General features: G+C 41.7%; 1 long non-coding RNA gene across 6 annotated transcripts in view; it reads right to left on the reverse strand.

The window, feature by feature from the left end:
• Positions 1 to 26,380, reverse strand: part of LOC105605611 (uncharacterized) — a 75,325-nt gene that overhangs the window by 9,283 nt on the left and 39,662 nt on the right. For 4 of the 6 annotated variants that reach the window (XR_009598811.1, XR_003587329.3, XR_009598809.1 and 1 more), the window contains one exon: positions 11,280 to 12,766. The exons of 1 other annotated variant lie outside the window; for it this stretch is intronic. This is a non-coding gene — a long non-coding RNA (uncharacterized LOC105605611). Of the gene's footprint in view, positions 1 to 9,935; positions 10,020 to 11,279; positions 12,767 to 26,380 lie in introns of those variants that run through there. One more of the 6 variants, XR_006058366.2, reaches the window with a different exon arrangement.

Below are 26,380 nucleotides of genomic sequence, written 5' to 3' on the forward strand. Positions count from 1 at the left end.
ATCAACCTGATAAAGAGCATCTATGAAGAACCTATACCTACCATCATACTTAATATTGAAAGACAGAGTTCTTCCCCTATAAGAACATCAGTAATAAATCAAGATGTCCAGTCTCACTGTTTATATTAGCACTGACTAGAGGTTCTGGTCAAAGCATTTGGGCAAGAAAAGATGTGCAAAACTTGTATGCTGAAAACGATAAAGCTTTGCTGGGAGAAACTACAGAAAATCTAAAAAGTGCTTTATACCTTATTTATGGGTTAGAAGACTCAATATTGTTCAGACAACAATTTTTCCCATATTGATTTATAGATTTAATACAATCCCTTTCAAATTCCCAGTAGGAACTTTTATAGAAAATGACAAGTTGATTTGAAAAGTCATATGTAAATGGAAATGACTGAGACCTGTCAAAGCAACTTTGAGGAAAGAACACATTCAGACGGTTTACACTACCTGATTTTAAGGTGTATTACAGGGACTTCCCAGAGTCTACTCAAACTCGTGTCCATTGAGTCAATGATGCCATCCAACCATCTCATCTTCTGTCACCCCCTTTTTTTCCTGCTTCAATCTTTCTTTTATGGACATCCATAGGCAAAGGTATTAAATATAATAATAAAACTAGACCTAAACCTCATACCTTACATATAAATTGACTCAAACTGGATCACAGATTTAAATATAAAATTATAAAATTTTAGAAGAAAACATAGCAGAAAATATTCATGACCTAGGGTTAGGCGAAGAGTTCTTACACATTACACTAAAAGCACAACATATAAAAGAAAAAAAATCAATAAATTGAACTTCCTCAAAATGAAAAACTTTTGCTCTGTGAAATACCCTGTTAGGAAGATAAAAAGACAAGCTATGGACTGGGAAAATATATTTGTAAATCACATCTTGAACAAAGGATTTGTATACAGAATATGTCAAGAACTCTTAAAACTCAACTGTGCCTTCACAAGAAATTGCAAAAAACAGCCAGAAAATACTACAAAGAGGTTGCATGTACTGACCATCTAGCGTCCCTCATCAGTGATATTTTCCATAATTAGAGTCATTGTCAAAACAAGACAATTAATTGGCACAATACAATTAAGTAGAGGCACAGTTATTTCCAAATAAAAATTACAAATTGATACTCAATTAAATTATTAGAAAACTTTGACATATGTTTGGAACAACTTGATTTGGTGAATCTATATTTTCAACTGTAAATTTTATGAACTCTAAGTATAGATCAAATATTCCTGGTGAAATTTATCCTCCACATTGAAACGTGCTGTAAGTATAAAAGACACACCAGATTTCAAAGACTTCATATAAAAATATCTCATTAATTTTACAGTGATCATATACTGAAATGAAAGCAGATCAGATTGATATACACGATACATCATTAAAATTAATTTCACCATTTTAAAAACTTTTTTAACGTGGCTACTAGAAAATTAAAAACTAGTATTCACATTATATTTCTATTGGATAGTGTTTCTCTAAGGCATCACAGAGGTAAAAACTGCAGGGAGCAGCTATCACCCTGGAGCTTTGGGGGTGTGGGAAGAGAAGAGTTTGTAATTACTAGAACTTGGGAGAAGGGCTCCCTGGAGCTAAACCTCAGGCTTCTGAAAAGGAGATACTTGCCAACTGGTGCCAAGATGTCTGAGTTTAGAGGAAGGTGCCTGTGTTGCTGGAACCAAGACTTCTGAAGAGAGGGGACAGATTGTTGGTAGTGTCTCTGAGAAGACATGATGAGGCAGATTCTTCCAAGTGTTGGAAAAACTGCAACCAGATTCAGCTGATGCTACAGGAAGGCACTGCTGTTTGCAGGGTGAAACACACAAGGCTACAGTGATACAGGAACCACAAACAGACAGGAAAATCCACGGTAAGCAGATAGGCAGGAAGTCTCTACCTTCTCCAGCTTTGCGGTCTCCTTCTACTGCCCCCTATTGGCAGAACCTAACAAAGCTACAGTTTTTCCAGTAGTCAAGAAGGGATGTGAGAGTTGGACCAGAAAGAAGACTGAGCGCTGAAGAATTGATGGTTTTGAACTGTGGTGTTGGAGAAGACTCTTGAGAGTCCCTTGGACTGCAAGGAGATCCAATCCAGTCAATCCTAAAGGGAATCAGTCCTGTATAGTCATTGGAAGGACTGATGCTCAAGCTGAAGCTCCAATACTTTGGCCACCTGATGCAAAGAGCTGACTCATTTGAAAAGACCCTGATGCTGGGAAAGACTGAGGGCAGGAGGAGAAGGGGGCAACAGAGGATGAGATGGTTGGATGGCATCACTGACTCAATGGGCATGAATTTAAACAAACTCTGGGAGATAGTGATGGACAAGGAAGCCTGGCATCCATGAGGTCTCAAAGAGTCAGACACAACTGAGCAACTGAACAACAACATAGAGTTGGACAACAAAGCAGAAATGTGGCTTGTAGTGCCTTACTGCTGGCATTACAAAGCAGAGTTTGGAGTTGAGATAAGAACTTGGTTACTACCACAGTACAACTTTGACAAAGTCACTTAGCTAGCCTCCAAATATCTGTATTGTCCTTCCATCATTCCTGAGATGTGACTGGGAAGTGACTCCACAGACAAGAACTACCATTTCTCAGTTCCCTTTGCATTTAGGTGGGGCCTTCCTGACAAGTTCTTGCCAATGGAATGCCGGTGGAAGGGGTGTGGGTGACAATTAGGCCAATCCAAAAAGCTCACCTCCCTTCTCTACTCTCTCTGTTTTTCCCATCTATTGGCTGGTTGTCAGCATCCAGGGTGACCTTGGATGCTGTCTGTTGAAACAACAAAGTTAATGTTACCTTCAGTTCAGTCGCTCAGTCATGTCAGACTCTTTGCGACCCCATGAATCGCAGCACGCCAGGCCTCCCTGTCCATCACCAACTCCCAGAGTTCACTCAAACTTACATGCATCGTGTCAGTGATGCCATCCAGCCATCTCATCCTCTGTCATCCTCTTCTCCTCCTGCCCCCAATCCCTCCCAGCATCAGGGTCTTTTCCAATGAGTCAACTCTTTGCATGAGGTGGCCGAAGTACTGGAGTTTCAGCTTTAGCATCAGTCCTTCCAATGAACACCCAGGCTGATCTCCTTTAGAATGGACTGGTTGGATCTCCTTGCAGTCCAAGGGACGCTCAAGAGTCTTCTCCAACACCACAGTTCAAAAGCATTAATTCTTGGGCGCTCAGGTTTCTTCACAGTCCAACTCTCACATCCATACATGACCACTGGAAAAACCATAGCCTTGTTACCTTAATGGATACATAATTCTGCAGACACTCTTACTTTGGCACCTAAGTAGAAATGGGCATAGTATCCCTAGTTGCCATGAGGTCACCAAGGAGGCATTTAAAAAAAATTTTAATTAGGGGATAATTGCTTTACAATGTTGTGTCTGTTTCTGCTATACAACACCGTGAATCAGCTATAAGTATACATATATCCCCTCCCTCTTCAGCCTCCCTCCTACCCACCACCCTTCCCACCCCTCTAGGTCATCACAGAGCACTGAGCTGAGCTTGCCAAGGAGGTTTTTAAATCTACCAGCATGGAATTCACAAATGCTTATCAAAACTCTATTCCCATATATATCCATTTCCATATAAGAAGAAATATTTCTTTTACCTTTTGAACTTAAAGATTATTTAGCTGGGAAAATGCATACTCTTCTCAAGAGTTTTAGAGAATTTATTCATGTATTCTAAATTGGAGAGTACTTAGCATTGATAATGCTTCTGGTATTATATTGCAATTATGTTATAACAGCATACTATTAAACTTGTTAGAAAATCTGAGTAATTTTATGTAAAATGCACATTCAGGATGAGGGGATGAGAGTGAATTCTAGCACCTCTCTTCACCACAACAAAAGTGTTTTGTTTTTCAAATGATTCATATGCCAAATTATTAACAAGGGGTCATCTTCAGTCTCTGATTAAAGTCATATGTTAACATGCATTTGAACTCCCACCAACCCCTTCATTTAACCCAGGTGTAAAAGGTGGGATTTCGCTATGGGAATGGCCCTTGGGCACCAGTGTTATGGTGCACCAGTGCTGTTGTGGCTCAGTCCCTAAGTTGTGTCCTACTTTTTGCGACCCCATGGACTGCAGCACGCCAGGCCTCCCTGTCCATCACCAACTCCCGGAGCTTACTCAGACTCACGTCCATTGAGTTGGTGATGTCATCCAACCATGTCATTCTCTGTGGTCCCCTTCTCCTCTCACCCTCAATCTTTGCCAGCATCAAGATCTTTTCCAATGAGTCAGCTCTTCACATCAGGTGGCCAGTGTATTGGAGCTTCAGCTTCAGCATCAGTCCTTCCAGTGAATATTCAGGGTTGATTTCCTTTAGGATTGACTGGTTTGATCTTGCTGTCCAAAGGACTCTCAAGAGTCTTCTCCAGCAACACAATTTGAAAGCATCAATTCTTTGGTGCTCAACCTTCTTTATGGCCCAACTCTCACATCTGTACCTGACTACTGGAAAAACCATAGCTTTGACTACACGGACTTTTGTCAGCAAAGTGATGTCTCTGCTTTCTAATACCTTGCCTAGCTATCTCATAGCTTTCCTTCCAAGGGAGCAAGCATCCTGTAATTTCAGGGCTGCAGTCACCGTCTGCAGTGATTGAAGGCCAACAAAATCTGTCACTGCTTCCACCTTTTCCCCTTCTATTTGTCATGAAGTGATAGGAGCAGATGCCATTGTCACGTAAATTATAATCAGAATTCTATCAGATATGCAGACTAGATTCAAGGAGATGGAGAAGGACTTCCCTGGTGGTGCAGCAGGTGCAGGTTCAATCCTTAGATGGGGAGTGAAGATCCCACAAGCATTCCATCCAAAAAACCCAAAGAACAGAAAACAGAAGCAATATTGTGTGCTGTGCTCAGTTGTGTCCAGCTCTTTGCAACCTTACGGACTGTAGTCTGCTAGGCTCCTCTGTCCATGGGGTTCTCCAGGCAAGAATACTGGGGTGGGTTGCCATGCCTTCCTCCAGGGGATCTTCCCAACCCAGGGATTGAACCCAGGTCTTCCACATTGCAGGCAGATTCTTTACTGACTGAGCCACCAGACCATTGGCTTAAACTGGGCTCATTTCAGCAAGATGCTGATCTAGAAACCTTGGGCTAATGCTACCAGTTACTCAGTGTGATGGAGTCCTCACTGAGGCCACATCTGGAAAACATCCATCAGTGAAGCCCACCTTAGGGCCTTTGTATTTGCTATTGCCATTGTCATGATATACCCATGACTGGCTTATATTTTCACTGCCAGTTCCTCTGGACTTTCCCAATCTTTGTTTTTTTAAAGATAATTAATTAATTTTTATTTTTGATTGCACTAGGTTTTCATTGCTGTGCTCAGGCTTTCTCTAGTTGTGGTGAGCAGGGGCTGCTTTTTATTGTGGTGCTCAGGAAGACTATAAAAATGGTCCACATTAAAAAAAAATCTTAAAAAACAGGAGATGGAGGAAAGAGGACTTTTTGAGCTAGTCAAAGAGAACAGTTGCTTTAAAACCTTCCATGCATTACAAGAGGAAGCCTGGAACATCCACAACAATGTCATAAGATTGCCCTAAATTCCTTTTTAGATGGTTATAAAGTTTAGAATTTCTACTTTCAGATTTTGAAATAGCATGAAGAAACTGGTTAAATATGTTTCTAGAAAGACAATCAGCAACCTCTCATGATATTCATGTTGAGTGTTGGCTAAAGAGGCCAGAGAAAATTGAAAGAGGATCTATACCAGTGTCTTCATGGAGTAGCCCAAAGGTCTTCCAGAACTGTACAACTCTGTTTTGGAAGATAATGAAAATGTCTCTGTCTTTCTCCCTCTCACCACTAGTGCCATGGACAGGCTCTCTTGTATAGACCTGAATTCCCACTCTGCTCATTGATCCCCTGGAGTGCGGATCTTCTCCACACCAGCTCATTTTCCTTTCACTTGCTTTCTCTCTGCGAGACCTCACTTCAGAAATACTTACTGATTTAAAGGGATATTGCCACTTTTTTCAGTGTTATCAACTCCCAGTTCCTTCTTCCAAGTGAGGCTGAAAAGGAGTGATACATATTTCATACGTACTGCTGCTGCTGCTAAGCCCCTTCAGTTGTGTCCGACTCTGTGTGACCCCATAGATGGCAGCCCACAAGGCTCCTCTGTCCCTGGGATTCTTCAGGCAAGAACACTGGAGTGGGTTGCCATTTCCTTCTCAATGCATGAAAGTGAAAAGTGAAAGTAAAGTCCCTCAGTCATGTCCCACTCTTCACGACCGATAGACTGCAGCCTACCAGGCTCCTCCGCCCATGGGATTTTCCAGGCAAGAGTACTGGAGTGGGGTGCCACTGCCTTCTCCATCACACGTACTAGAGATCTATGAACCTCTAGTTCTAGGGGTCAGAGTGGATTAAGGCACACAAAAAGATTAAGCTACCTGTATCTGAGATCAGCTGCCAACCTCCAAAATATTGCCCTCACTAGTTCTCCACTATTCCTGAAATTCTCACCAATTCTCCCTCTTAAAGGGCCTGCCAAAGGAATCCAACTAGGTTTTCAGGCTCTGAAAACAAAGCAGTGAAGTAGTTCACTTTCGGCTTTAGCACAGTTCCTGCTCAATAACTGAGGAGTGATTTAACCTCTCTGAACTTTGGCTTCTTCATTTGTTAAAGAGAATCCTTTCTCTTCAGTGCACCTGACACCTATTTCTTGGAGTCTCTGAGCAGCTGGCATTTATTATTTAATAACATGCAAGATGGCAAGGCTGAAAGTGGTCTCTCTTCCTGTGGTATCTACATTTTCATAGTAATATCTCAGTAACTTATATCTGATGGATATTTGTAAGTTTCCACTGAATCCTCCCACCAGCTCTATGTGATAGCCTGATTACATATCTATCTCTAATTAACTGTCAAGGAAATGGTCTAAAATGGGTTTATATGACCTGCCCACCATTACGGGACAAACTGGTGGTAGAACCAGAATGAGGGACCGTATCTCCTCATGTCTGGCCCAGTGCACTTTTCTAGAGATGAACATTTCTGATCTCTGTGTTTCTGGACCCTCCAGGATTTATTTCTGATCATTTGGACAGAAAAAGAGAGGGGAATCCCAGGTTTTGCTCTAAGCATAAAACTGCTAGCCTCACCTCTAGTTTATTACATGCTCTGTGGTCTCTGACTCATGCCCAACGCCTTTTCCTCAACTTGGGAAGCCCCTGCCATCAGAAATCTACCAACCCTTCACCATATGCCTGGAGACCTTCTTTGGGCAGCCTGCCGTGACCAAACCCACACTCCAGGCATTATTCCCTTAGCACCTAAGAATCCAGAATCCTCAGTTAGTTGCACATTTTTTGTGTTAATGGGTGAGGTTCTTCTAAAAAAGAGAAAAATGATAGTGTAACAATCAGAGATTTAATCAAACTGTAAGATTTTAGGTTATGACCAGGATTAATACTGATGAAATAAAAATTCACATTTTAAGGCAAATCAAGAAAAACATAAACATAAAATTTTTCTCCACCTTCTGACCTCCTCCCTCACATCTAGTGTGCATTATGCACCAACCAGATCTCCCCAGTGGCAGAAATACCTGTTCAACCATAAAGAACAATGTTCTCCTGCTGTGGGCAAGATCACTTCTTAGGAGACCAGCATTCCTTCTTAATCTTGTAAGGGGTCATGATGACATATTACTTGATAACTCCTTTAGGAGATAATATTCCTTCTTAATGCTGGCAAAATCACTTTTTAGGAGACCAACATTCCTTCTTAATCTTGTAAGGGGTCATGATGACATATTACTCGATAACTCCTTTAGGGGATAATATTCCTTCTTAACACCATAAGGGGTCACACTAACCCAGTACTTAATAGGTACACATCCGAATTATGTAAACCATCAATACATCTGATGTATAACCCTTTGTCTCAAAAATGGATATAACTGTTCTTTGACCTCTAATGGGCAGAACAGTTCTCAGAGTTCTCTGAGAGAGACTGTCTCCCAGGTTATAATCCTCAGGTTGGCTTAAAATTTTCCATTCTGTTCATAGATTGACTATTGGATTTTTTCATCAACAATTCAAATCTCCGGGATACTGGGAAGGAAATTTACATAGGAATTTCAGAAGCCAAAAAGGTCAGAGATTTGACAAGAATAGATAGCCCTGGGAAGTTCTGAATCTCTTGGTCTTTTTCATTTTAATTTTTTAGCTGTTCTGGGTTTTCATTGCTGCACGCAGGCTTTCTCTAGCTGCCGTAAGGGCTACTCCCTAGTTGTGGTGTGCAGGCTTCTCATTGCGGTGGCTTCTCTTGATACTGAACACGGGCTCTAGAGCATGCAGGCTTCACTAGTTGTAGTGCTTGGGCTTAGCTGCCCTGCAGCATGTGGGATCTTCCAGGACCAGAGATCAAATCCATATCCCCTGCACTGGCAGGCAGATTCTTATCTACTGGCCCATCAGGGAACTCCTAAAGCCTTTTCTAAGAAAAGGAAATGAAATGGAGTTCTCTTTTCAGTTTGAAAGATGATGAGATGACTTAGGATAACAAGACTCACTTCAAGGTGATGAGCTACCCTATTTGAGCTTTAGTTACAATAAAACTGATGGTTGCAAGGACCAGAATGGTATGCTTGTTCATTATATGACTGGAGAGTTCCAGGGCTATCTATCCTTTGGAGGTGAAACTCATAAGTTCCCTAGCAAAGAGAGATGGCACATTCTGTTTTAACTACAGGGGAGCAATTCTGAAGTCGTACACACAAGATATACTTCAGATATCTATGTCAGTCTACTGATTTCCATAATAGTTCAGTTCAACAAATATTTCTCAAATGTTTATTTTTCAGGCACTATGCCAGTTGCTAGAGATGCAGAGATAATAACTATTTGTAATAGTTAAGCATTACCAGAGTTTTTCTTTTTTTTTAAGCTATGTCAGACCCTGTGCTAGGTGCTTTAGAGATATCATCTCATTTCAATTTTTCCATTGCCCCGTGAGGTATTCTTATTCTCAATTTACAGATAAGGAAAAGGAAGCATAGAAAGGTTGAGTAAGGTTAGACAGCTTAGTACAGAGCAGAGGTGGGACTCAACCCCAGGTACGGCTAATTCCAAACTTCATGATCTAACCCTACACCATACTTCAGAGACTATTAAGCTTTAAGGTCCTGATGGCAAAGCCGCAGGCACATACTCAAAGAAAGAACGTCAAACTACTATGCTAAATGCTGAGATAGAGGTATGTATATGGTGCTATGAAAATACAGAGCATTGCTTATGGATTTCTATACACACAGACTCTGGAGCCAGACACCCTGGGTTTGAAGTGTGACTTGCCACTCATCAATTATGTGAACTTGGACAAGTTAAACCTTCATCTGCCTCAGTTTCCTTATCTAAAAAGAGGGATAATAATAGAACCTAATTCACAGAGTTGTTTTGAGGTTGAAAAGTGCTTAGAATAGTTCCTGGCATATATAAGTGCTATTCAAATGTTAAATGCATGTGTGCATGCTAAGCCACTTCAGTTGTGTCCGGCTCTGTGCTTAACTCCATTAGGTTCCAGGGAAGACTTCTTAAAAGGGCTAATTGCCTGAATTGAGTCATAGAGGATGAGTGAGAATTAGCCAGGTGAAGGAAAGTGCGAAGGTGGGCTAGACAGGTGGGGAGAGCATCCTGGGTGGGGCTTCACTACACGAGGCCTGGTAATTCTAGACTAGAGTGTAAAGTACAGAAAAGAAAGTGGTAGAGGGTTGTCTGACAAGGCCTTGCATGTCACTTGAAAGAGTTTGGACTTGATTTTATAGGCAACAGGGAACCATGAAAGGGAAGGGTTTTATGCAGGGGAACAATATGGACAGATGTCCACGGGAGGACAGATTTGTTATATAGCCTGAAATTTACCTTGAAAAAACTCAGCACAGGGACGTCCCTGGTGATCCAGAGGTTAAGATTGCGCTTCCACTGCAGGGGCTGTAGGCTTGATCCCTGGTTGGCGAAATAAGATCCCACATGCCATGCAGCCAAAAAACAAAACCAACAAAATAACAACAAAAACCTCAGCACAGACAATGCAAGATACACACACACCTATACATATACATCAACATATAGATGAACTCTAGGGACAGTTACTGTCTGAAGCACCTCAAAGAGGAACACATTCTAGCAGTGCTTAGTTTGCATCTGAAGGACTCTAATTATGAGTTCATGCTCCAGAAGCAGCTACTGGAAAGCTTCAACCACTCTACCTAAATCTACACTAGAGGGTTTGCTCATTACATACAGGATGGTGGAAATAAACTTTCACTTGTTAAATAAATAGTGTTCCAGATTTATGGACTATTGCTTTTGTCTGCCCTTGCATCAAGGGAGCCTAAAACACTGGTACTTCCAAGTGGCATTCTAGGTCTAGAAATCCATTCGGTCCTGGCTCCTGACACTTGATGGATGAGTCTGCTGCCTGATTTGGCCAGAAGTTTAGCTAAAATGCTATTGCTGGAAAATTGCTCAATGTGCTTCAAATGAACCTTTCCTGCGTGGGGCTTCCTGGAGCTTATGAGGACAGGTTGCAGGGCTATGCCCAACTGCTAATAAATGTATGCTTGGCAGAATTGGGTCGAAGTCCTGTTTTCAGTGGAACATACCACCTGGTATGGAGGCTCTGGGGGATGAAGACTACAACCCACAGATAATTCCAGACATTGGAAATTACTGATATTCACTGAAAAATACCTGACGGTGCTAGAGGCTAAACTGGCCTAGATCAGTTTGCAATAGAATTAAATGAGGGCAAGAATGGAGGCAGGGAGACAAGTTAGGAGGAGGCTGCTGCAAGTGGTTCAATCAACAGATGATGAAGATCTCAACTAGGGCAGTGACAGTGAGTAAGAAGAAAAGAGAATGGAGTTTAGAAATATTTCAGAGGTAAAATCTGGAAGTCTTGGTGAGCCATTGGATGGTAAGGTCCAGGAACAATTTGCGATAACCTCCAAGTTTCTTTGTTATTATTATTATTAAAGGATAATTGCTTTACAATGTTGTGTTGGTTTATGCCTTACAACAAAGTAAATCAGCTATTAGTATACATATATCCCCTACTTCTTCTTCTTTTTTTTAATCCCCTACTTCTTAAGTCTCCCTCCCACCCACCCCTCTACAGGTTTCTTGTTTGAGTTATTGGGTAGACATTAGTGACATTCACTGATGAAGGGGCAGTATAATAACCAGAGGAAGAGAAAGTCTGGGTAAGGGCAGGGGTAAGCATTTTATTTATGCTCTGCATACGGTGAGCTTAACATCCACATGGAGATGTCCAGTAAGCATTTGGATAATATAAGCCTGAAGCTCAAGGGAAAGTGAGGGCTGGAAATATAGATGGGAAGTCATCAGTACACAAGGCCTAGAGAATACTTTAAGAGTGGATAGATCATCAGGTACCATAACACAAAATCAGTAAATGATGTTTAAAAAGTGTTTGATAAGAAAACAGTAGAATGTGGAAGACAACACAGTGCTCCTTAGAAAAGCAAACACTGAATTACCATATGATCCAATAATTCCATTTCTGGAGATATAGATATGTCCCAAAGAAATGCCAGCAGAGGCTCAAACAGATATTATACACTTGAGTTCATAGCAGCACATTCATAATAGCCAAAGATAGAAATAGATCAAATGTCCATCAATGAATGAAAAGACAAATAAAATATGATGTTTTATGTATACAAAATAGAATATGTTTCAACCTTTAAAAAGGAATGAAATTCTGATATATATTACAACATAGACAACCCTGGAAGACATTTGCTAAGTGAAATAAGTGTGACAACAGAGGACAAATATTGTATGACTCCATTTATCTGATGTACCTAGAATAAAATTTATAGTGACATGACCTAGAAGAGTCATTACCAGGGGCTGGGCAGGAAGGGAATGAGAAGTTACTGTTTACTGGATACAGAAGTTCAGTTTGAGAGAATGAAAAACTTCTGTAGATGGCTCGTGGTGATGTCTGTACCACAACACAACTGTACTTAATGCTACTGTACTTAATGCTACTGTACACATAAATTAGTCGAAATGGTAAATCTGTGCAATGTATATTTTACTGGAATAAAAATAAAGAAACAGTGGGATAATCATTATTTTCAATGACTGAGGTAAACACTGTAAGGAATACTTCAAAAAGATATTGCTTTTGGGAAGCATGAAAGGGATGGGCATAGGGTCTTCTGCTTATCACTTTGTATAAGCCTTTTGTATAAGCCTTTGGCATGCTTTTTTTTAAAAAAAAAACTATATGCATTGAATAAAAATATTTTAAACTGAAAAGAGTGGAGAAGATCACTCAGGGTGAGGTTGAGGAAGTGGTGGAAGAGATTGTTGTTGTTGTTCAATCGCTAAGTCATGTCTGATTCTTTGAGACCGCATGGATCCCAGCACACCAGGCTCCTTTATCCTCTGCTATCTCCCAGAGTTTGTCCAAGTTCATGCCCATTGAGTCGGTGTTGCCATCCAACCATCTCGTCCTCTGTGGTCCCCTTCTCCTCCTGCCTTCAATCTTTCCCAGCATCAGGGTCTTTTCCAGTGAGTCGGCTCTTCACATCAGGTGGCCAAAGTATTGAAGTTTGAGCTTCAGCTTAAGCATCAGTCCTTCCAATGAATATTCAGCGTTGATTTCCTTTAGGATTGACTGATTTGATCTCCTTGCAGTCCAAGGGACTCTCAAGAGTCTTCTCCAGCAGCACAAAAGAAGAGGTACATTAGGATAAAAGTGGCAAGAAACAAAACCCCACTAAAATAAGGTAGTGAGAAGAGAGAGTCATTACAAGGATCCAGGGAGTCACGTGGAAATGTAGTGCAGCCAGCACCACAGCCCCTCATGGAGAGTCAGAACTCCCCTGGGTGCCCTCTCCCATGCTTCCTCTCCTCACTCCCGTCTCCCTCCTATTCCTCTCACCACGCTTCCCCTCTCTTCTCCTCTACACCCCTCCCTGTTTCAGGATCTCTCCCCTGTTTCTCAGGCAGAGTTGCCTTTATTTCTCATGCTGCCTCCTCTGCCCGGAAGTGTCTCCTAGTCACTCATCCACTCACACAGTCACAACCGTAGGGTCAGCCTCTGAGCCGGTGTGACCCCTCAGCCGAGTTCCCTACCGTCTGCTTCCTCTATCTCACTGCATTCTGAGGGAGAGAGAATGGACTCCCACAGGTACGGTGTCCACCTCCCATTAGAGAGCCATCACTAGACCTATTGACTGTGTCGGGGGCTTTACCATCCCTTCCTGAGAGATGATGGGTTGGGAAGTACTGCGGTAAAGGAGATGTAAGCTGGGTGTGAACCCAAGATATAACTACTGTAACTACTATCGATTAAGACCCTTGAGGGACAGAGGAGTAGAAGAATCCAGAGAAGAAAAGTCAGGAAAAAGAGTTTCAGGCAGACAAGTACAGTGAGAAATGCTGCAGAGCAAGATCCTGTAAGATAAAGACTTAAAAGGTACCCGTTGAGTTTGGGCACTGGGGTTAACGAAAAGGAAGGACTTAGAACATCAAATACAAGCCATTCTTTCAAGAAGCTTGGCTGGCAAGGCTTGGAGGGCAGGGAGACATAGGTTGAAAAGATTTTTGCTTGTTTTTTTATTCAAACAAAACAGAGGTTTTGTTGCAGTTACAAGTACAGCAGGGTATACGGGAAGAGCAGAGATTTGTAAAGAGATGGACAGGTGACAAGGTGGGTGCTGAACTGGAGAAGGGATGAGTTATTCGCTGAGACAGGTAGAACAGCCTAAGAATTGAAGTAACATTTTACAGAAAACCCAAATGAAACTTTTGGCCAACCCAACAGAAGACAAGCAGGCCAAGGACAGTACCTAGTACCTAGGGGAATGCCAACACAACACAAACGAGGGTCAACTCCAGATCTGATGGTCCAGGGTGAATGTTTAGTTTGGGTCTAGGTTTCCCTACCATCATACAGCTCTGTACCACTCCTTAACCTAATTGGCCTTGTGCCCCAGGAGTGCCTAATAATAACTTTTACAAACTATCATTAGAAAGCCAAGTATGGAGCACTAAAATCATATATCGCATTCCAGAAAGAGGACAGAAATGGGAATTATGACCCACCTTCCCTCTCTGGGTCTCTGTTTCCCCACCATGAAAGGGAAGGGCTGGAACTTCCCTGGTGGTTCAGTGGTTAAGACTCTGAGCTACCACTGCAGGGGGTCAATTCCTGCTAGGGGAACTGAGATCCCACATAATAATGAAAGCGAGTGAAAATGAAAGCGAGTTGCTCAGTCATGTCTGATTATTTGCAACCCCATGGACTATACAGTTCATGGAATTCTCCAGGCCAGAATACTGGAGTAGGTAGCCTTTCCCTTCTCCAAGGGATCTTCCCAACCCAGGGATTGAACCCAGGTCTCTTGCATTGCAGGCAGTTTCTTTATCAACTGAGCTATGAGGGAAGAGCGGCAAAAAACAAACAAACAAAAAAACACACATAAACAAGTGAAGGGCTGGTCTCAGTTGTTTCTATGGTTCCTCTGGGGCTGGAACACTGATTCTTTGACTTCTGGCTTATCTCTGCTTTTCTTGTAGCTGTATTAATATTCTCCTACATTCATACAAATGGGGGAAGCTGACCACATTCTTTTACAAGCTAATGATAACAGGGACGACAGAGGATGAGATGGCTGGATGGCATCACTGACTCGATGGACGTAAGTCTGAGTGAACTCCGGGAGTTGGTTATGGACAGGGAGGCCTTGTGTGCTGTGATTCATGGGGTCGCAAAGAGTCGGACACGACTGAGCGACTGAACTGAACTGAACTGATAACAGGGAAAAAAATCCAAGGAACCTGAACAATCACAAAATACGATCAGTAAAAGAAAAGGAGAGTCAAAAGGAAAAAAAATTTGATTGGCTTCTTGCTACTAATGTCAGTGCCCAGCTGTGCAACAGTAAGGCTGTGTTCCCTGGAGATCAAATCAATGGCTCAAAAGTGGAAAACAAACCACCTTTTTTCTCTGGTCAAATCAAGACTTTCTACTCTAATATAAAATAAAATTAAAAATAAGTAAAAATAAAGAATAACTAAAAAAGAAATCAAGACTTATTCCCTGTCCCTGCTAACTTTTGAGGACACAATGCATATGTTCCTCTCTCTGTAACATCCCTCACAGTTGTCATAAGCATTAAGAATATTTTAACATATATAAAAGAGTAGATGCTTAACTATTATTCTAACTCACCAGTTATTCTCACCAAACTTTCAGAACTTCATGGGCAGGGGAGATTAGACTAGGGACCGTATGCCCTGTCCACCTTCTTCCATGCTGCCTGCTTGCGACAATTTACTAGAGTCAACACCTGGGTTCCTCACTCCTATTCTGAAGTTTAAAAATACTTTTGAGTGGGATTACAAAGAAAGATCATGCTGCCATTTCCACAAAAAGATGGTACAACTGATTTGTGTATACATCAGATCCTTTCAGTTCTTTTCCCAGGGTCAAGGATGGGATTATTCAGTCTTGTCTATACCTCAACCCTCTTGTGACCAGATGGCTTTTAATTGTGTCCAGGTGGCCAGGGAGAGAGGTAAAAGTGGTGGTCAAGAAATTCACTTGTTCGTTTAGATCAGACCCAGGCCCATGAATCAATCACAGGTGCGTGGACCCACAGAGGAAGGTAGTTTAGCCAAATATTTCACAGTAAGGCCCGTGTCACCTGCTCCACCACCCAGGCCACATGTACACACAGGCTGAGTCCCCCAGCTTCAGTACTAAACATCACAGGCAAAGGCTCCAGTCTGGAGCATGGGTCAAGTTCTCAGTTTCTGCTTCAATCTGTGAAGCTGAGTCAGTCCCCTGAGTAGGGCACAGGGGACAGTACACTGCCTTCTGTTTCATGTACCAGGGCAGGTAGAGGCAGGAAGATGGTAATGGCTCAGCTGCCAGCCTTTTCAGCAGATGGTATCACCACCATGAGATAATTAGTACGCAGTCCCACAGTGGGGCTGGGAATAGAGAATGAACAACTGAAATTGAAAATCAGATGAACAGAAATGTAGGGGCGATTGCTGCCCAGCTGTAAATGTCCATGCCTCAACATGAAAGGTTCCAATTGCATCAGGTCTAAAGACACAGAGCTTTTTCCATTGGCATTTGGGTCTCAAACACTTAACTAGCTTCCTTTTGTTGAGTCGCTAAGTCTTGTCTGACTCTTTGACCCCGTGGACTGTAGCCCGCCAAGCTCCTCTGTCCATGCGATTTCCCAGGCAAGAATGCTGGAGTGGGTTGTGATTTTAGTCTCCAGGAGATCTTCCTGACCCAGGGGTCAAACCCGCACCTCCTGCATTGGCAGGCAGATTCTTTACCACTGAGTCACCAGGGACGCCCAACTAGCTTCCTAGGTCTACTTCATTTCTGCTCTTTCTCAGAAAGCACTGTCTCTGTGATTCTTTCTTTGCAAAGGTTTGAACCATCTTGCAACTCAGTTCTCCTGCTCCCTGGGCAGCCCCTCAGCACACCTGCCTGGAGGCCCTGGTGCCATGGCCAGAAGCCCTTAGGAAGGAGCCTGCACTTGCCCCAGCACTTCCACCCTCTGCCTGTGTGCTGCTTTGCTTATTTAACCAAGGGCTGCCTTGAATGCTACCAAGATGATAAACTGCGCTTTTGACTATTCCTTTGTTGTTTTAAACATCCTTTTGATGCACTAAGAGCCACTTATATATACATAAAATAAGCAGCCCTCTGTTTTATGAACCGTTAGATTGAAAATGTGTCAGCTCAAGTGCAGTCTACCAATTTAGTGATTGTCGGTCTATGACTAATCAACAGAAATGAGCTGTGTTACTGGCAGACGCGCCAACAGTTACTTCATTAGTTGTACGTGTCTGCATGGAGCAAGAGGTTGTAAAATAACAGCGGTGAAGAAGACCAAGGCCCCAGCTAACCCCAGGCTAAGGCGGCCCTGGCTTCCTAAATAGGTGTGCAAGGGTCGTCCGACTGCCCTCAGTTCGGGGTAAGTCTGACCACTTGAGGCTGACTCCCCTCCCTCACAGGAAATGACTTGGTTTACCCTCCACCTAGAGTCTCTGATTCTTGGCCATCGAGTTGCTTTTATTAATACAGGCAGGACTTTCAGAGTGACGTGCCTTTGGGGAGAAGGGGAAAAGACTATAAACACAAAAGAAAGGGAAACTGAATAAAAAAGGAAAGCCCTCCTGCAGTTGGAAGGTGGCTTCCTCCTTCGCGCTGGCTAAGTACCCTGGATTCATAAACACTCTTATTGAATTGGGTTTCAGAGCTTCAACTTCGTGTTGACTTAGCAGATAGATAAGACAGAAGCAAACACAGCATCTAGCAATCTGACTCCAGAGTGGGGCCACCAGGCCATGGCCTGGCTGTACTGAGGACACAGGCAATGTTTGTTCTCAGCATGTCCCACTGCCTCTTTGACACATTACCCCCACCCCTTTTCAGCCCACTTCCCTGGGTCCCAGTGTCTCCTGCTGTTAATGCAAGTTCGTGCACCTGACAGTGAGGTTAAACAAACTGAAAAGGTGGAGTTTGGAATAGGGAAAGGTTTACTGCAGGGCCATGCCAGGAGGCAGGTAGCTCCTGCCCTAAAAAGCCTCGAGCTCTCTGAAGGGTTTCTGCAAAGCATTTTTAAGTCAGGTGGGGCAGGGGATCGACAGGTACGTGATCAACTCACACAGGATTCTCTGATGGCGAGGGAAGAGGGTAGTGTCACAGGGGTTAAGTCCTTAGGCTCTGGAAGGCCTGGGGCTATGTGCTCCTGGTCATCAAGTAGTTAATATTTTCAATTTGGTGGGGGGTTTTCACATCTGCATGAAAAGGAGTAGGTCAAGACTGTATACTGTCACCCTGCTTATTTAACTTATATGCAGAGTACATCTAGACAAACGCTGGGCTGGAAGAAGCACAATCTGGAATCAAGATTACCGGGAGAAATATCAATAACCTCAGATATGCAGATGACACCACCCTTATGGCAGAAGGTGAAGAGGAACTAAAAGCCTCCTGATGAAAGTGAAAGTGGAGAGTGAAAAAGTTGGCTTAAAGCTCAACATTCAGAAAACGAAGATCATGGCTTCTGGTCCCATCACTTCATGGGAAATAGATGGGGACACAGTGGAAACAGTGGCAGACTTTATTTTGGGGGGCTCCAAAATCACTGCAGATGGTGATTGCAGCCATGAAATTAAAAGACGCTTACTCCTTGGAAGGAAAGTTATGACCAACCTAGATAGCATATTCAAAAGCAGAGACATTACTTTGCCAACATAGTTCCGTCTAGTCAAGGCTATGGTTTTTCCAGTGGTCATGTATGGATGTGAGAGTTGGACTGTGAACAAAGCTGAGCACCGAAGAATTGATGCTTTTGAACTGTGGTGCTGGAGAAGACTCTTGAGAGTCCCTTGGACTGCAAGGAGATCCAACCAGTCCATTCTAAAGGAGATCAGTCCTGGGTGTTCATTGGAAGGACTGAGGCTGAAGCTGAAACTCCAATACTTTGGCCACCTCATGCAAAGAGTTGACTCATTGGAAAAGACCCTGATGCCAGGAGGGGTTGAAGGCAGGAAGAGAAGGGGACGACAGAGGATGAGATGGCTGGATGGTATTACCGACTCTATGGACATGAGTTTGAGTAAACTCTGGGAGTTGGTGACGGACAGGGAGGCCTGGCGTGCTGTGATTCATGGGGTCGCAAAGAGTCGGACATGACTGAGCGACTGAACTGAACTGAATTTTCACATCTGCAAAACAACTCAGGAAATTTGCGTCAAATACTATCATCTAGGTACTTCAGAGAGGAGCTAAAGCAGAGGACATGGGGGAAGAGCTCTCCTGGGAAGGCCTCATAAAGCCCTGCTTGTTACACCACTGCCACTTGGCCTTGCAGAGTCATCTGACCTCACCTCTAATTTAAGCTGGGGTCCCAGCCCTTAGCACTGAGCTCCACTCCAAATCTGGCCTCTGCCTCAGGTCAGAAGGTTTTGTTTCAGCCCTTCAGGGCCCAACTTCATAACGGGATATCCTCCTATGTGACATGTTTGCATTTTTTAAAGAGAGGTCTTCTGGAACTCCTTACCCTAAATGAGTGATTCTAATGGTAGAAGTTTCTGGTATGACAAATCTTTAGTAAAAGACATTTGGGGTTCCTCAGGAGGGCAGTTCAAGAATTTCTTAAAATGTCACCTTAGGGATTTCCCTGGCAGTCCAGTGGTTGAGACTCCATGATTTCATTGCAGGGGATGTGGGTGTGATCAGGAGGTATGGGTGTGATCTGTGGGTGGGTGGGTGGGGGGATGTTACTTTCTAGACAATTGTACTCATTCTTTTGTGTGAAGCTGGCTCGAGAATCAACAGGAAGGCTCCTGGGCAGGAGGCATATGTCTAGAAGTCCAGTGGCCACTACTGTCCTGGTAGGTTTATTAAGTGGTGAGAGAAGTGGTTTGAGAACAGTTCAGGCAGTCAGGGGTGCTACTTGCTGGTTTTAGAACTCTATGATGCTTGTTTAGAAGTTATTATCTACTTCTTGCCTCTCTGCTTTTTTTTTTTTTTTTTTATCAGCAGAAACAGACGAAGAATTGGATAAGAAAAACCTTGGTAACTGTCAGTCATTTTACCAAAGGTGATTTCATTGCACACAGATTATATTGTTGCTACACTATTACAAAGCCTGCTTAGAAAACTAATTAATGAAATTAGGGAGTAATTCTTAAGTAAAAAAGGATCTTAAATGAACTACTGATAGATACACCAATGTGATGAATCCTGAAGACATGATGTGGAGAGAAGCCAGTTTCAAAGTTCTCTACTTTATGATTCCATTTCTATGACTTTCTCAAAGAGAGAAAACTAGTGATGGAAAACACACCAGTGGTCACCAGGGTTGGGGGGGTGTAAGTACAAAGGGGCAACATGAGGGAGTTTGGGGGGAATCCTGATATAGGGTTTCTCTGGTGGCTCAGATAGTAAAGAATCTGCCTGCAATGCAGGAGACCCAGGTTTGACCCCTGGGTCGGGAAGATCCCACGGAGGAGTGAATGGTTACCCACTCCAGTATTCTTGCCTCAGAACTTAAACCTTAAGGAAGGTCGAGGTTTTTAACCTGGCCAATTTAGTAATTTCGATATTAAATCATAAAACCAAAGCAAACTTCCAAATGATCTCTTTTGCAGACAAAAAATTTGTGAGGACATTTTTTTTTTAAGCCAACTTGACAAGATTAAATTTGAGTCACTAAAGAAAAAAAACTAATATTAAGGGGAAATGTGCTTTCCCCATTGTTTGTTTAGTCCTCTGTGAAATCAAGTTTCTCTTTCATCAAAGCAAGTGATAAGTTCAAGATGTTCCAGGTCTAAAGAACAAGCAGGAAAAGAGCTTTTAGGAAAAGATCATAAAAACCCTCTAAGCTCCTCTTAAGGAAGATGTTGAATCTAATGGTGGTGCATCCGTTTGGAGCCCTTGGCCGAGCAATGGAATGGGGTTTGCAGCCAATCGTCCACAGCCTCTCATTCCCCCTCAGCGTTTCTCAATGGTCTGAGCTTTCTGGTTACCCAGGGTTAGGGGTGACAGCTGTTCACCAGACAGACTTAACAGGCCCATTCAGATCTCAGACATTGACTGTATGAAGAACGATCATGCTGGTGATTCCTGTTTTGGAAGGGCCAAGGTGTGGAGAGGTTAGAGATACCCTATTTTGATTTTCTAGTGTGGTTCTCTGAGATGAAGATTTACATAGCAAATGTTTGTTATTTCATGAAAGTGATTTTCAATTAAATTTGGTTATTGAGAATTTCCAGAAGGTGAACAATACCTCTTTGGATTATTACAGACTCCCAAAGGGGCTGTATCCCCAAGGTGGAGGAGTCACTGTTAACTATCTACTCTGTAGTCAGATGGCCAACCAGTTTCATGCCCACAAATGAGCCAGATTCCACAGTTCAGCTTCTGGCAAAATATTCAAGGCCCCAATTGTTTTTCTTTTTGAAAAAAATTGAACTTTGTATTTTGAGATCATTGTAGAGTCACATGCAATTGTAAGAAATAATGCAGTGATATACCATGTATACTTTACCCAGTTTCCCAAAGTGGGAACATTTTATAAAACTGTAGTACAATACCACAACCATGGCATCAATACTGCCCATGAACCATTGATCTTCCCTAGATATCCCCAGCTTTACCTGTAATCATTTGTTTGTATATGTCTGTGGACTGAGTTGTTTGCAATTCTATCACATGTGTAGGTTCAAGAATCCACCAATAAGATCAGAACTGTATGATCACAAGGATCCTTCCAGCTGCTCCCTATGCATTCATACTTACCTTCTATCTGCCCCATTTTCTAACCCCTGTGGCACCCACTAACTGTCCTCCATCACCATACATTTTGTCATTTCATTAGTATTATATAAACAACTTTTTACGTATGTAACTTTTTAAGATGTATTTTTCTCACTGAGGAGGATTCCTGGGAGATTCATCCAAGTTATTACATGAACGGATACCCTATTTCTTTTTATTGCTGAGTAGTATTTCATGGCATGTATGTCCTACAGTTTATTTAAACATTAATATGTTGAATACACGTATGAATGATCCAGTTTCTCTGCATCCTCTCCAGCATTTGGTGTCAATATTTTTTATTTTAGCTGTTCTGTAGGTGTGTCCATCTAGTCAAAGCTATGGTTATTCCAGTAGTCATGTACTGATGTGAGAGTTGGACCATAAAAAAGGCTGAGCGCCAAAGAATTGATGCTTTTGAACTGTGGTGTTGGAGAAGACTCTTGAGAGTCCTTTGGACTGCAAGGAGATCAAACCAGTCAGTCATAAAGGAAATCAGTCCAGAATAATCATTGAAAGGAATGATCCTGAAGCTGAAGCTCCAATACTTTGGCCACCTGGTGGGAAGAACTGACTCATTGGAAGATTCTGATGCAGGGAAAGATTGAAGGCAGGAGGAGAAGGGGATGACAGAGGATGAGATGGTTGGATGGCATCACCGACCCAATGGACATGAGTTTGAGCAAGCTTTGGGAATTGGTGAGGGACAGGGAAGCCTGGCGTGCTGCAGTCCATGGGATGGCAAAGAGTCGGACACAACTAAGTAACTGAACTGAACTGATAGGTGTGTAGTAATATCTCACTATGGTTGTGATTTGCACTTTCCTGATGACTAATGAGGACTTCCCTGGTGGCTCAGAGGTTAAAGTGACTAATGATGTTGAATATATTTTCATGTGTTATGTGTCATCTGTATATCCTCTTTAGTGCAAAGTTTGTTTATATCTTCTGCTCATTTTCTAACAGGATTGTTTGATTTTTGAGAGTTCTTTATATATTCTGGATAAAAATCCTTTTCACAGATGTATAGAACAGTCTTTTGGATTCTGTGGGAGAGGGTGAGGGTGGGATGGTTTGGGAGAATGGCATTGAAACATGTATATTATCATATGTGAAATGGATCGCCAGTCCAGGTTTGATGCATGAGACAGGGTGCTCAGGGCTGGTGCACTAGGATGACCCAGAGGGATGGGATGGGGAGGGAGGTGGGAGGGGGGTTCAGGATGGGGAACACATGTGCACCTGTGGCAGATTCATGTCAATGTATGGCAAAACCAATTCAATATTGTAATTAGCCTCCAAAAAAATTAATAAATTTAAAAAATCATTTTCAGATAGTACTTTGCAAATAATTTCTCTAGTTTATAGCTCATATTTATAGGATCTTTCATAGAACAAAACTTTGTTATTTTGATGAAATACAATTAATAGTTTTTCCTTTTATGGATCATGCTTGTGGTATTGAGTCTAAGAACACTTTGTTGAGCCCTAGACCATGAAGATTTTCTCCTGTGGCTTTTGTTCTACAAGTTTTATAGTTTTACACTTTAAGTCTGTGATCCATGTTGAATTAATCTTTATATACAGTGTGATGTTTGGTCAAAATTCATTTATTTTGCCCATGGATGTCAATTGTTCCTGCGCTATTTGTTTAAAAGGCTATCCTTCCTCCACTGAACTGATTTTACAACTTTCAAAAATCAATTGAACAAATCTGTGTGGGTGTGTTTCTGGGTTCTCTATTCTGTTCCATTTATCTGTGTGTTTACCTTCCACTTTTATCATATTGGCTTAATTACTGTAGCTATATAGTAAGCCTTTACATTGATTTATTCTTTATAAAAATCATTTTTAGCTATTCTAGGTTCTTTGCTATTGGTGGGGGGGGGGGGCGTTGCACAAAGTGGCTTGTGCGATCTCAGTACCCTGGTCAGGTACTGAACCCAAATTACGGCAGTAAAAGCACGGAATCTTAACTACTAGGCAATCAAGGAATTTCTTCCATATAAATTTTATAATAAGCCTATCTCTATCTACAAAAATCCTTGCTGGGGTTCTGATAGAGATTTCATTAACCTATAAATCAATTTGGGGAGAACCAACATCTTTAGTATGTTGAATCTTCCAGTCCACGAACACAGTCAATCTCAAGTTCCTTCACTAGTGTTTTGTAATTTTCAGCATACAAATCCTGTACCAGCTTTGTTAAGTTTATGCCTAAATATTGATATCTCATTTTCTTTGGAGCAATTGTAAATGGTGTTATTTTAGATTTCCAGTTATTATATAGAAATGCAATTGATTTTTGTGTTAGTTTTATATCATATGGCCTTGCTGAGTTCAATTATTAGTTCTAGAAGGTTTTTTTTAAGATTTCTTGTGATTTATTGTGCAGATGGTCAAATTTTCTGTGAGACAATTTTCCTTGATTATTTCTAATCTGTATTTTTAAAATTTCTTTTTCTTATCTTGTTATACTTTCCAGAACTTCCAGCACAATGTTGACTAGAAATGATAAGAACAGACATGCTTCCCTCATTCCAATCTTAAGAGGGAAAGCATTCAGTATTTCACCGTTAAGTATAATGTTAGCTGTTATGTTTAGATGTTCTTTATGAAGTTAAGGAAGTTCCCCTCTACTCCTAGTATACTGAGGGTTTTTATCATGAATAAGTGTTGAATTTTATCAAATGTGTTTTTCTTTGCTAATTGATATGGGCATACGGATGGGGCTTCCCTGGTGGCTCAGGAGGTAAAGAATCCTCCTGCAATGCAGGAGACCTGGGTTCAATCCCTGGTTCAGGAAGATGCCCTGGAGAAGGGAAGGGCAACCCATTCCAGTATTCTTGCCTGGAGAATACCATGACAGAGGAGCCTGGTGGGCTACAGTTCATGGGGTTGCAAAGAGTCAGATATATATGGTAGCCTATGTTGACTGATTTTTTTTCAAGTTTTTATATGTTGATTTTAAAAATATTGAACCAGATTTGCATACCTTAATAAATCTCACTTGGTTGTGGTGTATAATTCTTTTATACATTGTTGGTTTCATTTTGCTAATGTTTTGTTGAACATTTTTCTAAGTTCATGACATATTTGTCTATAGCTTTCTCCCTTTTCTGCACTGTCTTTGATTTTGGTATGCTTCTGGGACTCTGATATGGATCTTTTGTAATTTCCCACAGGTTTTAGAGGCTCTATTTTTTTTTCCAGTCTATTTTTTTCCTGTGTTGCTCAGATTGAGTAAATTCTATTGGTGTATCCTCAAGTTCACTGATTCTATCCTCTGTCATCTCCACTACACTATTGAGCCTAACCAGCAAGTTTTTAATTTCTGCTATTGTATCCTTCAGTTTTATAATTGCTGTTTCTTTTTTATAACTTGTTGTTTCTTTGCTCTGACTTCCTCTTTTTTTTTCCTTCATTTTTTACAAGAGACATGGCAATTGCTTATTGGAGCATTTTTGTGGTGCTGCATTAAAATCCTTGTCAGATAATTCTCAGTATGGTACTGGCACAAAAACAGAAATATAGACCAATGGAACAAGATAGGAAGCCCAGAAATAAACCCATGCACCTATGGGTACCTTATTTTTTACAAAGGAGGCAAGAATATACAATGGGGCAAAGACAGCCTCTTCAATAAATGGTCCTGGGAAAACTGGACAGCTACATGTGAAAGAATGAAATCAGAACACTTCCTAACACCATATACAAAGATAAACTCAAAATGGATTAAAGACCTAAATGTAAGACCAGAAACTATAAAACCCTTAGAAGAAAACAGGCAGAACACTCGATGACATAAATCAAAGCAAGATCCTCTATGACCCACCTCCTAGAGTAATAGAAATAAAAACAAAAGTAAACAAGTGGGACCTGATTAAACTTAAAAGCTTTTGCACAGCAAAGAAAAGTATAAGCAAGGTGAAAAGACAACCCTCAGAATGGGAGAAAATAATAGCTAATGAAACAACTGACAAAGGATTAATTTCCAAAATATACAAGCAGCTCGTACAACTCAATACCAGAAAAACAAACAACCCAATCAAAAAGTGGGAAAAAGACCTAAACAGACATTTTCCAAAGAAGACATACAGATGTCTAACAAACACATGAAAAGATGCTTTACATCACTCATTAGAGAAATGCAAATCAAAACTACAATGAGATATCACCTCATACTAGTCAGAATGGCCATCATCCAAAAGTCTACAAAAAATAAATGCTGGAGAGGGTGTGGAGGAAAGGGACCCCTCTTGCACTGTTGGTGGAAATGTAAACTGACACAGCCACTATGGAAGATGGTATGGAGATTCCTTAAAAACCTAGGAATAAAACCACCATATGACCCAGCAATCCCACTCCTAGGCATATACCCTGAGGAAACCAAAATTGAAAAAGACACATGTATCTCACTGTTCATTGCAGTACTATTCACAATAGCTAGAACATGGAAGCAACCTAACTGTCCATGAACAGATGAATGGATAAAGAAGTTATGGTATATATACACAATGGAATATTACTCAGAAATAGAAAGGAATGCATTCGAGTCAGTTCTAGTGAGGTGAATGAAGCTAGACCTATTATACAGAGTGAAGTGAGTCAGAAAGAGAAAGATAAATATTGTATTCTAACACACATATACAGAATCTAGAAAAATGGTACTGAAGAATTTGTTTGCAGGGCAGCATGGAGAAACAGACATAGAGAATAGACTTACAGACATGGGGAGAGGTGGAGAAGGCAATGGCACCCCACTCCAGTACTCTTGCCTGGAAAATCCCATGGACGGAGGAGCCTGGTAGGCTGCAGTCCATGAGGTTGCTAAGAGTTGGGCATGACTGAGTGACTTCACTTTCACTTTTCACTTTCATGCACTGGAGAAGGAAATGGCACCCCACTCCAGTACTCTTGCCTGGAGAATCCCAGGGACGGGGGAGCCTGGTGGGCTGCCATCTAT

This window comes from Ovis aries, chromosome X, assembly GCF_016772045.2.
Source record: "Ovis aries strain OAR_USU_Benz2616 breed Rambouillet chromosome X, ARS-UI_Ramb_v3.0, whole genome shotgun sequence".
Taxonomy (NCBI): domain Eukaryota; kingdom Metazoa; phylum Chordata; class Mammalia; order Artiodactyla; family Bovidae; genus Ovis; species Ovis aries.